Raw genomic sequence first — 14,342 nt, 5'->3', positions numbered from 1 at the left:
GCTGCCAGTGCAACTCTGCTACATGTTTCAATGAGAGTCCCTGCTTATTTACTCCTGTTCAGCTTTTCCAGGGCAGAAATCTGGCTCCTAAGTTGGTTCCAGTCCAGATTCTGCTTGGTTGGTTTATAACCGATATCTCATATCATTGATATATCGATAACAATACCTGTGGATATCACATGTCATCAGGTCCAACCCGATTCCTCGAACGCAGTCCTTGGACTATAGTTTTATCATCATTTCCCGTCTGATATTTAGTTTCTACAGTATCACCGTCTTCAGTTCCTGTAAAGTATCCAGTACAGCGGGCACTACTCAGTCCAGTACCTTAGGGCTTCTCCTCTACTTGTAGTTTTCTGGTCTTCGATTCCGCTCCGACAGTGATAACTAATTGTACAGGGTGACCCAGTTAGATGGCCCCGACCCAGAGGTACAGAGGTACAGGTATCATTGGTACAGCAGGTGCAGTGCACTGGGGCCCCTGAGGACTGAGGGGTCCACTGCTGCCCTTGCCACCCTCTTCCTGTCACCCACTGTTTTCATTGTCCCACTCTGCCTCCCCCTGACACCCTCTGCCTCTTCCTGTCATCTACTGCCATGTTGCATACTGTGAACTTGGGTTGAGGTGGAGGAAGGGGGCCCAAATTATATTTTTGCACATGGGTCCACCACCCATAAGTTCCACCACTGCTACAACCTCTATGTTTACTACAGTATATCGTTAATTAAGGCAAGGTTCATGGCCGGTCGTGATTGTAAATTAGTCAATGATTTTTGTCATACCCACATAACACTTTAGGAGATAATCTACTTTACATTATATTTACCATTACAAAGATATGGACCACTGGACTTTCTCACCCAATAAACCACCTCCATCAGCATCATAGTACAGTGACACATTAACAATCCCAGTTCTTCACCTCTACATGTGATCTTTAGTAACTTGTAACACACTCATGGGATCCTCCCCAAACTAAACCCTTTGGGGGAGACACCTTCTACTGTCGGTAGCATAATAATGACATATACGCTGGTGGAAAATATCTTGAAATTTTAGTAACCAAGAAATTGCGCTTAATCAAAACTTACAACAAAAAAACAAACAAAGGAAATGTACATTTAAAAGGACACAGCTACATAACAGTACAGTAAGGAGTTCCCATTGTAATAGAGGAATGCGGTCAGGATCCCGGCAGTCGGGATCCTATCAGGCACATGACCGACAGTGGGATATGATTTTTGCATTTGAAATCTTTTGAAAATACAAATAGAATAAAAACAGATTTTTTGTATTTCAGTACTGTTACACTGTGTGTTGTTAGTCTGGGACTTTTCCCCCGTTGTGGGGGTCTACAAGTCATAGCAGCTTATTCAAACCGGTTATAGCTGCTGGGTCAAAGGTTGCCTGGGATCTTATTGCGGATTGTGGCAAGGACAGCATACTTCCACATGAGGTGAATGTTGAAGATCCAGTCCAGGATTTAGAGCAGCAGGTCTAGTGAGATCCAGTCCGGGTGAATCACTGTCTGCTGATTAACAACACCTGTTACTTCCTGTTATATGTTTGTCCAGAGCACAGAGTACTGGTGTTGAAATACAGAAGGTCAGGATGCCAACAATGGTATCTCAACAGTAAAGATCATGCTGGATTTGGGTAAGTTATTTAACCTTCTCTCCAGCCCAAATTGTAGCCCACACATCCCTCAGCCTAACCCTTACCTCCCCCACCCTTGCAGCCTGACCCTCTCCCTAGTGTCTAACCCGAACCCCTGTAGAGTACTCACCTCTAGGATTCATCCAATTAAAGCTCGCAGACCAGCATCCAATCAGAAGTGCCCGCAGCAGCAGGTAAATATCATTTACTAAGAGCAGAAGGAAAGAGTCCGATTTTAAATGACGTAACAGATCCTATATATATATAACAGTTTCTCATGAGTCATCTGCTTTCACGATAAATATAAACAAGCCATACAGATAAGCAATGTGTATTGGTTATCAGGGCAGTTTGCTTTCCACTATTAGAGCTTTTATTAGCCTTATTCATACTGTCATTCCTGTTCCCGGGAAATTACACAGAATCATTAGATGGCCCTAAATAACTCTACACTAGCCAACTCTGTGCTTTCCATCATCGTCATCATCATGATCTCTAGTGCAGATGTCACACCGCCAGTTCTGCAGTCTTGGCATGCACAGCACACATTTGTGTAGTGTACTCTAAGCAAATGAACTGACACCTAAATCACAACCCACGATCGAATGTAATTAACAGTAATCAAAAGTAAAGGATATGTGATAACACTGCTATGGGTGAGATGTAACCACCACTGTGCCAGACTCCACAATGTCCGAGTCTAAAAGTCCCCATACACACTGGGTGTTTTTGCCCAGCGTGTATGGCCATACTGACAGTGAACCACTTTCCACAGTAGGAGACTGCAGAAAGTGGTTCTGTCCACAGGTGAAACCAATTAATGGCCGGCGGTAGGCTGGCAATGATGCAGGAGCGTGCATCATCGCCATACCTCCCAACTTCTTCCTCCGTTGAAGCGGGACTCTCACGCGATGGAGACACGTGCGAGCCCGAATAGGGGGCGTTGCCTATGCAAATGATGGCACGGCCTATGCAATTGAGGGTGCCGCCGGGCCACGCCCCATGTTCATCCTCTACGTCGCATAATAGATGCTGTGTGCATGCACACAGCGTCTACTCCATTCAGGCTGGGGGGACTCCCAACTGCCCCCCCTGCCCTGGGACACTGCCGCCCCGGGCAGTACGTGGGACCATCCCAAAAAAACGGGACGGTCCTGTGAAAAAAGCGACAGTTTGGAGGTATGTCGTCACTCATCGCCGGGGCACACACGCTGAGCAGTTTTGAGCTGAAAGGGATGCTGATAGATATGGAGAGAGGGAGCTGCGAAGACAGAGATTGGATGTAGGAGCAGATAGGGACTGGGGTGGGGGGTGGAGAATTTGTGGTCTGAAAACTGTCACAGCTCAAAGTGAAATTACTTTGCTGAATCTGTCATTTTGACGGGCTTTTAAATAGTGAGATATTTCTGGCCTGATTCATGTCTGTAAGTTAAACAACAAAGCAAGTAACTGGGTAACACCATGCTGCACTCCAGGTGGGGCAGATGTAACAGGTGCAGAGAGAGTTAGCTTTGGGTGGGGTGTGTTCAAGCTGAAATCTAAAATGCAGTGTACAAATAGAGAGGCCAGTATTTACCCTGCACAGAAACAATATAAATTTAATTAATACTTACCTAAAACACCCTTCATTGCCAGAAATGTCCGTCACCACCGCAAGGTGAAGAGGATGTGACTGAAAATAATACGTACTCTACATGTTCTCAACACAGCACACAACTCTAGCTACACGCCCACAAGACATTTCTCTCATCACCCAGTAATGCCCATTCTGTCCTTTGGGACCAATTCAGACCTGCATGATCAGGACCACATTCGTCCTCGACATTCGTTATACATTGATTGGCAGGCAGGGGGCCTTCCGGAGTGGACACCTGGCGTCTCATGGGTGTGCCCACAAAAACGGTGTGCGTGCCCATAGAAACACTGGGCGGGCCCCAGGGAACACAGGCTTTGCCCTGCCTGCTCGGGCAGATGACGTCAAATGATGCCCCCAATTCGGAGTAAAGCCTGAAAGCAGAGAAGTAAGGGCTACATACCTGCTGCAAACAGAGGAGAAGCTCGGAGAGGAGACTGTCAGCAGCACTTCTGGGGGCGGGGCCTGATGTAGATGTCATCAAGCCCCACCCCCAGTACTGCCAATCCTGCAATTTGTGGGTCTTAGATTAGGGGGCAGAGCTAAAGGAAGCAATTTGCATCTTTAATCTTTACCCCCCCCCCCCCCCCCTGGTATCCGGGGAGGTTGCCTACCTTTCCAGGGAGCCGGGAGGGGGCCATTCTGGTAGGGTAGGCATCAATGATTTCTCCTCTGTGCATATGCATGCAAGCGGATGTGTGAGCGTACATACAGTATCTGCTGGCAGCATAGTGAGGGGATCTGGCCAGTGGGGATGGGGTAGCGAATTCGGACCCGAGTGGTTAGGTGTGAATCACCCCCTTTGTACGCCAGGTCTGTGTCTCACAATGGACATAGGGACTGGGCGTAATAATAACGGACATTCCCTGCATGTGAGGCACGGTAGTGGAACATGATGCTTACAGGTAATGTATGATTATGTTGTAGCCGGCGGCTCTACTGTACACAAAACAGGTTTCCCAGGTCCCCTGTGATGTCTAACTACTTGTTACCTGTAAACTGACAGCACTGAAGGTTTGCTCTGTGGGCGTGATTTAGGTTGGTTTGCAAAAGCAATACCATGATGCAGTGCAGGTGGGGCAGATGTAACATGTGCAGAGAGAATTAGATTTGGATGAGTTATTGTGGGTGAGATTTAATAGGATGAGAGATTCAGAAAGTGAGAGATTTAGGAAGAAATCTCCAGGTTTTTTAAAGCGGCAATCATTTACACTGCAAAATCAAACTGGTTTTGCAGTGTAAATGATTGCCACTTTAAAAAACCTGGAGATTTCTTCCTAAATCTCTCACTTTCTGAATCTCTCATCCTATTAAATCTCACCCTTTGTTTCTGTGCAGGGTAAATACTGGCTGCTTTATTTTTACACTGCAATATAAATCTCACTTTGAAGTAAAACCCCACCCAAATCTAATTCTCTCTGCACAAGTTACATCTGCCCCACCTGCAGTGCATATGGTTTTGTCCATCTAAGAAGGAATTTGTCAGAAAGAGTGAACCAAAATAACCCCCATACTTCATACCTCCCAGAATGACTCACCCTACTGGGGAAAAGATGCTTCATTCCAGGTTTTCTCTCTTAATTAATAATTGCTGTCATGTGTGTTGAATTAGTTAATTGATAAGAAATTAATAGTTAACTGATATTCGTAGTGATGAATCGATGTTGGGAACATGTGATTAATGGCTCTGATCAGAACAATTATTTCTCCGACAACTTGTATAAGCAAAGCCGGACTAGCCATCTGGCACTTCAGGCAAATGCCAGAGGGGCCGATGACCAGGTGAGACGATTTCTTCGTGCAAAGTGGAGGCTCCGCCTCCCTGGACTCGTGCCGGGTTCGGCGGCTCTATCTGTGCGCCGCTGTGGTCCAGGAGAGAGGGGGGATCATACGCCGATATTCCCATCTCTCCTACAAGCCGGGAGAGGCAGTGCACGCATGCGCTGTGCAAGTGTGCACGTGCCCGGTGTGGGCACGTGCACATCAAAGATCGTGCACGTGCACAAATACAAGGGCCGATTCGGTGGCCCAGTCCCTGCGTATAAGTGATGTTTTCTGTGAGCTGTGGGCAACAATGTCGGGGGAATGCGCATGCACCACCCGATCTGCACGATATTGGCTCCTCATTTGCGGGTCAGCAGAGAGTCAGGCCTCTGATTCCACTGCTCTTTCAAATATAACATACCATGTATAACATACCTTCAACTGTGCTGATTTTAGTAGGACAGTCCCTTTATAATTCGACGTGAAAAAGGTTGACATGAGTTTTTCATGTTTTTTATAAAAAAAATTTAAAGGTGGTTTTTCATACCTTCCTATTGGTCATAGAGTCAGATTATAATATTATTAGTAAGGCAAGCCATGCGAGGGGATGCGGTACACTTTTACGGTGCCCATGTCCACCTATGTTGACATACACAACCAAAAACCGTGAAAAACTCATGTTGACATATTCCATGCCGAAACATTGCTTGTGTCTACCTTTGACCCTGTCGACCTAAGGTATGTCACCCCTTTTTTACGTGTCAACCTATGACCTGTCGACCAATAGTGGTTGCTCTTTTAACTGTCGACCTTAATTCGGTTGATCCTATGACCCATACCCATCGGGCCAAGCTGCCCATAAACAGTTACTGTATAACGTGGAAGTTGCCAAACTCGGCCCTAATGGCGACCAAACGGCCCCCGGATGATTTTGTTGACAGTCATAAGGTTGACCTCATATTGTCAACATGCAATAGGTCGACCGGTGCAAAAGCTCGTCATTGTCATTCTATGCATGGGAGGCGTGGCTTTATCGGAATACCCCCCCCTGCTTTCTTTGCTATAGTAGGGATGGCCATCGATAGTGCAAATGACCATTGACTGTAGCATTGATGATCATCCCTTTTATTTGGCTGATTGTCCTGTGGGCCAATCAGAACTTTAGTGGGTGGGGCGTTATGGGTGTTGGGGTGGAGCTATGCTCTTTGTCCCAGCCCCTTGGATAAGAAAAAAAAAAACTATTAGGTTATGCTTTGCCATTGATGGAAGGAAACCATCTGATTCTTCCCATCAATGGCAAAACTATTCTACATCAGTCATCATAAACCATCGATGATTTTGAATCGTAAATGGTCGATGGCCACCCCTACACTATGGCGGCATGCTCAGTGCTCTTTGAGCTGCTGGCATGCCCCTTAGTCTTTCTACCTCCTGTGCATAGATGCTCTGACAGAGGGACTGCCAACTGCCAGCCACTGCCCATAGGTGGGACAGCGGGACAGTCCCCCCAAAAGGTGACTGTTGGAGCAGGGGAGACTCCAGAGGAGGTAGCTGCAGCACTGTTCAAAATTCAAATAGGAGAGCCACACCCACTGCCACCAACTGTCATTCCAAACTGACTCACTGGCAGTTGGTGTTTCTCCCCGATTTGAATTTTGAACTGTGCCGCAGCCCCTCCCCTGGAACCGCCACTGGTTAAGAGATATGCTTGAGGGCCACCAATTGGGAACCATTGACATTGAGTGTTCCTAGCTTACGTCTCTTCTACCGGTTGTCTCAGTTGCCAGATGCCTAAAAAGCACCTGTATTGTATAGTCCTGCAAAAGTCACGGTTTGCACAGTAAGCAACCAGACCGACCAGTATATCTGGCTGCTGGGTCCAGGCTGCACTGCGGAGGCTGATTACAGACGTCCCTGCGGTAAAAAAAACAAAAAACATTTCCTTTGTTTTGAATAAGTTTAGGAAAATGAAGCCGGAGGGCCTGGCCTGTCCCTGCAGCTGGTAACACTATCACCCTGGCCGTCCGCTTCCAGAGTGACCCACCCACCTCCCCCGCACTACTCATTATCCTGACAATAGCAGGTAACCACAGGTAAAGCATACACCTAAGGAGGGATCTCACACGCAGTCAGGATTCTCCAGTCACCTGCAAGCAACACACAGAACACAAGTCACTAATCACTGGCACATATAGGTAGAAATACAGATATATAAATCCTGTCAATGTTTAACTAAGGCGAGGGCGCCGCTGACAGATGTATAAGAAGAAAACAGGACGAGAAGAAGGAAATAACGACACAAAACTCTCCGTTTAACTAGAAGACTTTGAACAGTCCCAGATTTGAAACCTCCAGGTAAATTATTGCTGTCTCTGTTATATAGTAACTGTCTCTTTAAGGGCCAGATGTATCAAGGTTCAAAAAGTGAAAACTGCTACACAGCCCACAACTGCCATTTTTCAACCCAGGTCTGTAACAAGGCAGTTAGGGGATGATTGGCTGGCTGTTGATCACTCTCCATTTTATCACCTTTTGAAGCTTGATGCAGCTGGCCCTAAGTGTTGCCAGTTGGGCGACAACGCACACGGCGCTGGCCGGCGCAGAGATTTCCCATTTCCAGTATCAGGAGATCCCTGAGACAGTAACCACTGACATGTGCCACACGCTAGGGGGAGAGGGAGCTTAGTATACAACATCCAAAGTCTAATTAGTATTATAATGATTTATTGTTGACTTCTGCATTTACTGTATGTTCATTTGGTGCATTAACGGTGTTATCTCTGTGCTTACAACGTGGTGTGCCCACCAGTTCTGCATACCCCTTGGTAGCGCAGTGGGCAGACGTCAGTGATGATGATGCCCTGTCATGTATAATTTGATGATACTGTATCTTGTTACACTGCGGTTAGAGATGAGCGGAACATCACTGGATTATTGAGGTTCTGTGTCCAGTGAGATATGTGAAGCTGGGTATACACTATATCATTAACACTACATCATGTTGTCTAGTGTGTACAGTATAAGGTCGTTGGGTTGACGCACCAAAGGTTGGCAGGCATTGGGTCAATCACTAAAGGTCGACACCTCAAATAGGTCGACAATGGTTTTTTTTACTTTTTTTTTTTCCAGCCAGCAGGTGGTATTTCATGTCCTACCATCCACTAGGAAGTGGAGGGAGAATAGAATAGTGTGATGTGCGTCGCCAGGCACCGTGCCCACAGCGTGGCGAGCGGATCTGGTGCACCGATACGGTGTCGACTTTTGGGACAAAAAAATGTGAAAAACCCATGTTGACTTAGACACTGTGGGGCAGATGTATTAAGCCTGGAGAAGAGATAAACTGGAGATAAAGTGGAGATAACTTGGAAGAGTTAACGCACCAGCCAATCAGCTGTGTTTGAAATATGACAGTTGGGATCTGATTGGCTGGTGCATTTTCTCCTTCCACTTTATCTCCAGTTTATCTCTTCACCAGGCTTAATACATCTGCCCCTGTGAACCTAATACTTGTGTTGACCTTTAGCGCTCGACCCAATGCATGTCGACCCAATGACCCATACTCGTTCGGCGGAGGCAGCGAACATACGCATCCTAGCGAGGAGGCCTGAATCAGGCCCATTGCACCCATTATAGAACCACCTATGCTTTGGTGCAACAGATGTAACATAGTAACATAATAATTAAGGCTGGAAAAAAGACAGTCGAGTCCAACCTATCTGACTTGTAACTACTGACTTGAGTAAGTCACATCGGTACTTATGAGTTATCCGGGCGCCCGATTTCTAAATCGGGTCGGATCGGGCACATCGCATCGCATCGCATGCGACCATCGGATGCGATGCGATGCGATGACCCGATTTTTCCATAGGAATCAATGTTAAAATGGACAGAGTCCATTTTAACATGGAATTCAATGGGAAAAAGGGGTCCTTTTCATACCCCTACTATCCAAGTGGGCATGGAGTTGGATATAAACCTGTGGCGAGCGGACACAGAATACCGTCCCCTCGCGGGGCTCGCTTCGCTCGCCACAGGTTTATATCCAACTCCATGCCCACTTGGATAGTAGGGGTATGAAGAGGACCCCTTTTTCCCATTGAATTCCATGTTAAAATGGACTCTGTCCATTTTAACATTGATTCCTATGGAAAAATCGGGTCATCCCATCCGATGGTCGCATGCGATGCGATGCGATATCGCATCGCATCGCATCTGATTGTATGCCTTAACTTAAGGCATACAATCAAAAAATCGGGCGCCCAGATAACTCATAAGTACCGTCACATCTATAGGATTCCCTTAGTGGCCAAGAATGCATCCAGTTTGGATTTAAATTCATTTAACAGTAGTTGCTGTAACGCGTCAGAGCGCAATTCTGCCTACGTGCCCGCTACTCTCTTATGTTATGTGCAAATGCCCATTTGCCACTTATTTGCACCCACAAGCAGAGATGCCGCTGAGATGCATACAACTTAGCCTCGTACAAACCTGCCAACTTGTGGCACAGCCAATATACATATTTATCTATATCGGCGGTGCCGCTAGGCAAATGAGAACGATATTGATTAATAATATCGTTCAGTGACGTCACCCGGTCTCCCCCCCTGTGCCCACAGTCGCTGACTATATAGTGAGATTGAGCTCCATGCACAGACGACGATGAAGGGTTGTATACAGTATGTATCCCTTTATTTATTTCCGCTTTATTTCTACCTCCAAGCTTTGATACATCTCTCCCACTATGAACAAACTGAGGTACTTGTTTCCTATCTGGGCGCCCGCTAAGTTAATTGCGCACCATGCTATTCTCCGTAGAGAAATCGGATCGCATCGCATCGTACACATACACGATATTGAACGATGCGATGCTATGCGATGCGATCCGATTTCCCATAGGAAACAATGTTAAATGGCTCAATTTAGCCAAATTATCATAGGAACAATAGTAAATGGGCCAAAAACACCCCTGAACATTGAAATGTCCCCCCAAAAGTAGTTGACGCCACCCCGCCATCAACGTGAACCCGAAGCGTGGCGAGCGCAGCGAGCCCGCGAGGGGCGGCGGTACGCGTCCTACGACCTTTTAATGCCCTACTATCCACGTCGGCGTGGAGTGAGAATAGAATAGTGTGGCGAGCGCAGCGAGCCACCGAGCCCGAAGCGTGGCGAGCGCAGCGAGCCCCGCGAGGGGACGCGGATACCTTCACAGGTAAACGCGTCCGTTCGCGGGCTTCCCAGGTGTCCGCGTCGCCATGGACACCTGGGAAGCCCGCGAGGGGACGCGTATAACTGTGAAGGTATCCGCGTCCCCTCGCGGGGCTCGCTGCGCTCGCCACACTATTCTATTCTCACTCCACGCCGACGTGGATAGTAGGGCATGAAAAGGTCGTAGGACGCGTACCGCCGCCCCTCGCGGGCTCGCTGCGCTCGCCACGCTTCGGGTTCACGTTGATGGCGGGGTGGCGTCAACTACTTTTGGGGGGACATTTCAATGTTCAGGGGTGTTTTTGGCCCATTTACTATTGTTCCTATGAGAATTTGGCTAAATTGAGCCATTTCACATTGTTTCCTATGGGAAATCGAATCGGATGCGATCCGATTTCATTACGGTGCCGTACGTAGAAAACCTGGGCGCCCAGATAGGAAACAAGTACCCAAACTGATTTTCTGATATCTCCTGAATTTTCCAGTTTTTCGGTGGTTTTGACAATGGCCCTTATTCAGATCTGAGCTCAGTACAAATTTGTTCTCAAAATGGGCAAAACCATGTTCACTGCAGGTGGGGCAGATGTAACATGTGCAGAGAGAGTTAGATTTGTGTGAGTTATTTTGTTTCTGTGCAGGGTAAATACTGGCTGCATTATATTTACACTGCAGTTTAGATTTCAGTTTCAACACACCCCACCCAAATCTAATGTTACATCTGCCCCACCTGCAGTTGTACAATTTAGACTATATTACAATTTAGACTATCTGCATACAATTTAGACTATATAGTGCAGATCTGCACTATATAGTCTATGCAGCCAAGACTTTCTGGCTGCGATACAGGAGCGCGCATCGGGATCGCAAGGGTTAAAACCTGTGCGATCTGCATGCGATCCAGATTAGATTTTGACTATACTAGTGGGTACACCAGGGTTGCCTACTTTTGAAAAATCATTTCAGGGAGAAAAGTAAAAGGCAGAGGGCGGGCCTTGCGTTGCCAGGGGGAGGGCCTTGCAATATCTTGATAAGCATGCAGCCCAATTTTTTTGTAGCAAAGTGGATGGGCAGAAGCTTGGCAGATTGGACAGGACCAGGGCAGCGAGAAGCTGGACGGGGCATGAATGATTTTAGTGGATGGGCAGAAGCCTGGCAGATTGGACAGGGCTGGGGCAGCGAGCTGTACAGCACTTGATTACATTTTTCGGTAACACAGTATCAGATGGGTGGAAGCCTGGCAGATTGGACAGGGCTGGGGCAGCGAGCTGTACAGCACTTGATTACATTTTTCGGTAACACAGTATCAGATGGGTGGAAGCCTGGCAGATTGATGGCAGATTGATGGCCGGGGCAGCAAAAGGCTGGACGGGACGTCACATGTTGCACTTGCACTGTGCACTTGGAAGGTGATGACCACTGAGGCACTGACTGAGGTAGGACAGGTGTAGGGGGAGAAGGGGTGGGGGGGCTTTGCCGTAAAATATGCGGGGAGAGAGATCAGGTCACAGATCATACTTACCGCTCAATGACCAGTAACCTGTCTCCCACAGCCGACGCTTTCTCCTGCCCCCACCGCTCCTCTGTCCTCTCTGCCGCGTCTCTTCCAGGATGGCTACTGCGCATGCACAAGATAACAGCGATGACGCCGCCAACGTGATGATGCTGCATTGTTGTTATCTCGCGCATGCGCAGTAGCCATTGCGGCAGGGGGGAGCGCTGCTCCGGGAGAAAGATGGCTCTAGCCGGGAGTCAGTGAGATTACCCACAATTCCGGGAGTCTAACGGACATTCCGGGAGAGTCGGCAACACTGGTGTACACACCATTACCCATTTTGAGGACAAATTTGTACTGCAATCAGATCTGAATTGGGGCCCATGTGCATCTTAGTGTTACAATACATTTTTGCTGTAAAAAACTTTAAATGAAGTCAGACATGTTTCAACCTTTTTCTAAGAACAAGTTGTTGTAGCCCGTGGCTACAGGCCCCAGGCCCGATCACCGTCCTCCTGGTTTGGAATGTAGGATATGCAAAATATTTTGCAAGTCAGAAGCCAAATGGTAAATTAGCAATTGAAATACATAAAACGCATTCTAATAATATACTGCAACTTCAGGGAAAACTAAATGTATATTTATAGTGCAAGATAGCACAGATGTAGGTGACGCGGCGTGGTCTGTGCTGTGTTCTACCATGCCTAGAAGCTGCAAACATGAGTAAAGCTGGGGGGCCATTTCAACACATATCTCTGGCAATATGAGCGACCATATTGCCAGTGATTTCATGTGCTGTGGGAGATAAATCTCCAGGAGCGCGCTCCCGCTGCCAGCCCTGCATGGTCGCTGGTCGCAGGATCATACTCCTCCGGTTATGGCTAAAACTCGCTGGTCGCTGGTGCACAATGCACGGTACACCAGCAACCAGCGATTTCTAGTCAAAATAATGCTGAGAGATATTGCCAGTACACTGAGCAATATATCGCTGAGCGATTTTAAGCCAAAATCGCTCAGCGACCAAATCGTGTGTACACAGCTTTACTCAGGAGGATGGTCCCAAGTGGACAGAAACGTTGAGAACCTGTATATGCCTGTTACAAACTGATGTCAGCTTACAAATAAATACACAGTGGTTTTAAGTGCAATTTCAAATCTGGTGAGTGCTTTGCAATATTTTCTATAGATAGACAGATCATCTGTATATGTCTAGTGTCCGTGTGTCTCCGAAACACTGCCATCTTTTGGCAATGAGTAAGACTACTTCTCTTTCTTTCTCACTAGGGGCGGGATGTATTAAAATACATCGCCTCCCACCCACCGCGATGCCAGCACACATGTACTAACATATGCGGCTTGCATCGCGGTGTGGTGACGGAGCCCCCCGCATACCACAGTACAGGTATCGCGGGGGGTCTCCGTCACCACACCGCGATGCAGCCGCATATGTTAGTACATGTGTGCTGTCATCTCGCTGCCGCCTGCTTCTCCCCTCACGACGGGGACAGCTAAGCAGGCTGTCCCCGGCACCTCCTCCCTCCCCCCTGCAGCGGGAAGGCCGTCCGGCTGCATTACTAGGGGGAGGAAGGGCTTACCTTCCGGGTCCAGGAGGACCTGGACTAAGGTAAGCCAGATGGAGGGGGACAGGGAGGTCGGCGGGTTTGCGGTGGAGGCCTCGGGCAGCAAAAAGAAGCCCAAAGGTACCCTACAATGTGGTATCGTGGCAGCAGCGTTTTAATACATAGGAAAATGTGGTACATCCCGCCCTTATGCACAAACACAGAGGAACAAGGTAACAGACTAGCTTTCTAAGCGTTTGTGGGTTTATGTATGTGTGTGTGTGTGTATTTATATTTATATATATATATATATATATATATATATATATATATACACAGTATATATATTCTAAACAGCGGAGATTAGTTCATGTATTGACCAATGCTGGTAAGCCTGCAGCCCCCTTCACGGGACCCCACTTTTTTTTCATTCTTGTTGACTTGCAGCTTTGTGAGTCACCAAAATGTTGGCCGTACAAACGCCCGCCCGCTGCACGAACTTTTTACATAAACATCCACTTGCTGCTTGGCGTTCGTATATCTAAGTCACTCTCTGGTGCATTATGCGGCGCCTTGCTATGGGAAGAGAACGGGCAGCTGACATCCGGTGACATCATCTGCCCGGCACCCGCGTTACGGGTGAACCATCATGGTAACGCCCAGAGTTTTCATGGGGAAGCCCATGAACCGCTGGCCGTTCCCATGGGCACGGCTCCGGTCTGCGGCCACACGCCCCTTGCCCGCACTGATCCGTGCGAATGGGCCGGCGACTACACAAGTCGCTGCGTCCGCTCTCGCACAGATCGCCTGCACATGAGCAGCCCATCAACATCGCTCACCATTGCAAAATCGGAATGCTGAGAACAGATCGGAATGACCTCCTAAATGCATCTATAGGGCAGGATGCAGAGAGAATGAATTCAGGATGGACTGTGTGAGGAATCGAACCAGTGGCGTAACTATGAATTGGGCGCCCCCCCCCCCCGCCGTTAATGGGGGGCGCCCCCCGTCCGCAGCCTTACCTGTCTTGCT

Source organism: Crinia signifera, chromosome 3, assembly GCF_055691185.1.
Source record: "Crinia signifera chromosome 3, ASM5569118v1, whole genome shotgun sequence".
NCBI lineage: Eukaryota > Metazoa > Chordata > Amphibia > Anura > Myobatrachidae > Crinia > Crinia signifera.
The sequence above is the reverse complement of the archived record's forward strand: the minus strand, read 5'-3'. Positions refer to the sequence as shown.